This window comes from Meleagris gallopavo, chromosome 1 (genome assembly GCF_000146605.3).
Source record: "Meleagris gallopavo isolate NT-WF06-2002-E0010 breed Aviagen turkey brand Nicholas breeding stock chromosome 1, Turkey_5.1, whole genome shotgun sequence".
Lineage (NCBI taxonomy): Eukaryota > Metazoa > Chordata > Aves > Galliformes > Phasianidae > Meleagris > Meleagris gallopavo.
In genome coordinates, this window is record NC_015011.2 from 105,961,512 (window position 1) to 105,964,409 (window position 2,898).

A 2,898-nucleotide genomic window follows, 5' to 3' on the forward strand; every position below is an offset into this window, starting at 1 on the left:
TTTTTTTTTTTTTTTTTTTAGTCATCTGATTCGAAGAGAAAGAAAGAGCCTGGTGTGGGAGTTGGATATATCATCCTTATTGTTATTGCTGTGTTTGGCTTTGTGGTGGCAGTTGTGAGCCTTGTCATTTTCCAATGCAAGAGAAAGATGGGAAGATACAACCTCAGAATCAAGTCTGACAACTTCAGCTACCAAGTGTTCTATGATTAGTGACTTCCACATTACCAGATGTAAGTACTGAATCATGATAAGTTACTTTCTTTAACTGTTTAGCTCTTCGCGAAATGGTTAAATACTTGCAGATGAACATCCTCTGTGTAGGGTATCAAATCTCCTAACCTTTTTGCTTTGGGTGAAGATCATAGAAATATGAAATTCTTACAATTCTTGCCTTTTTTCAGATGCTGCAGAATGTGGAGGAGATGATAGCTTCCTTTTCCTCATCTTCCTTCATATCTTCAGTCTCAGCCACTTGTCACTTTTAAAGTGTACCAATGACCACTTCCACAGAAAGTATACCTTTTTTAGTTTTAGACCACGGATTAGTATAATAAAAGAGGGAAACTGCCCCTCTAAGTCATAGAATCATAGAACCATAGAATGGCTTGGGTTAGAAGGGACCTCAAGAATCATCAAGTTCCAACCCCCCTGCCACAGGCAGAGCTACTGCAGAAGCTAATTTGATTCAGAAGTTATCCCTTTTTGAAAATGCTTGGGTTTCACTTTATTTCTCAGTAGGATCTATTAAAAAAAAAAATAAATGGTGGAATATTAGACATAAAAAAAACTGGAATGTTGATAATACTCAAGTGGTTCTTGCAAGAGTCTGCAGAGAGTCTGTATAGACAGCTCTGAGGAGCGTTCATCACTGTAACAAGTTTTGCTTCTGCAATTTTGAAATTTAATGCTTTCCCAGATTCAGGAACAGATTCAGTACAGGATTCAGCACTTTTTTATCTGTAAAATCTAGATGCTCACGCTCGTTTGTATATTTGTGCCTTTAAGAACAGAAAAGAGAGGTGTTGAGAAATAATACCCAACGCTGCTTCATAATTCATGGCTGTTTACTGTGGATCCGATTGCATTTTATTCTTGGGCAGGGGCTTATCTGGCACTGTTACCACAGTTAGGAACTCCTTCCTGGTGGAGGCCTCATACACAAGAATGCAGCTGCCATGACCACAGCAAATTCACTAGATTCATCATGATGGTATTTGCAGATAATTTGCTTCACTGAGTGCAGAGTTTCTCACCTAGAAGACAAAGAAAGAAAAAGGAAGACTGTACCCCAGCTATCTGCTTGTAGGATCTCGAACAGTCACTACAAGCTCAATTTCCCCTAGACTTACGTTACAAAGTCCACCTTCCATAGTCAGATATGGCAGCTTCTGTGAGTCCTCTGTAGGTGATGGTGATACTCTGATTGCTTCCCAAAGTCTGGGCAGTCTGTCTAGTCTGGAGCTCACTGGGAAGGTAACTTTTCTTTCAGCAGCTGTGCAGTTCCGTCAATGATACAGGTCCCATAACCCAGCATAAAAACATATCTAGGCCTATTAAATTGAAAGGTGCATTTAAAGACTCTGAGGCTTTACTCGTTCTGCTCTCTTGAGTGGTCGTGAGTGATTGCAACACTTGATATTAATGGCAATTACAGAGTTGTACAATGACATTGTAGCATAAAGGATATTTTCAGGATCACAATATTTATAAATAATAAGCATGTTGGAGTTCTCAGACAACGCCTCCTTTTAGTTGCTGAAACAACTCAGTTCTTCTTCCCTATACATTTTGCTTTCATTGCATATCTTACGATTTTTTTCTTTTTCTTTTCTTGTTGGATTGTGCCTCATCACAGAGAATTACAGGCTTTCATTACGGTTCATGATGGTGACCACCAATGATTCCAACACTGGCTCTTAACATCACAAGTACAAGGCTTCCATATCCCTCGTTTTGTTTTGTTTTGGTAGCAGTTTGGCTTTTTCCTAATGTTCAAAGAGCTATTTGTGTCTGCAGCTCCAAGTTGAAGTCAACTTCTTTGGCAGTTTTACATGGAAAAAAGTACAAGAGAAAAAGGAAAGACTTCATGGTTTGTGGTTCTCTGTTCATGTTTCGAGATTGGGTTATCCCACTATCCCACACTGCAGTTTTCCCCTCTTAGCATAATTTGTATTATTACGCAAGTTACGTGTTTCTCTAAATATTTCAGGAAGTAAATCAGGAAAACGTTAGAGATTTCATTTTCATTTTGTTGTTCACTGTATACTTAAGGTGAGGTTGAAACCTTGAGATGCAGCAACACAGAAGACCTAATTGTGCTACGCCTTAAGTATACAGAAGCTGGAGAACAAGTAATTGATTTATCACCAAATAAAGAAAATGCACAATGAGTCTGTGACTCAACCTGCATGGCGTATCCTTTGACATGAGTCTTGAGGTTCAACTGTAAATTTTTTAATTGAGAAGGGCTTGGTGAAAAAATAAAAGAAGTTTTGCTACTAATCCGTAATTTTCCATATAACTCCATTGCTACCTACCTGCTCTGTTTAATAAGACCAGAGTGATTTTGCAGTTGAGGTACAGTGTGCTGCCCAGCAAAGTGAGAGCACTCCAACTGCACACAGTAGGTATGAATTTGACCCTTATTTTGGCTGCACTGCAAGACCCTACCATTACTACAGCAGCAGAGGTTTAGTTTTTGTGCTTCAGTGAATACCACAACAATCTGTTCAGCTGGATAAACTGGAACAAAAACATTTTTGACACACGATGCAGCCGTTGCAGGACTCTTCAGTGAGTGTTTTGGAAGATGGAGAGTGCGGTAACTCATCCCTACCACTGCCAGGTTCCAATTGCTACACACACACCTTCTGGCCAGTGGTGGAGGCTGCTGGGTTG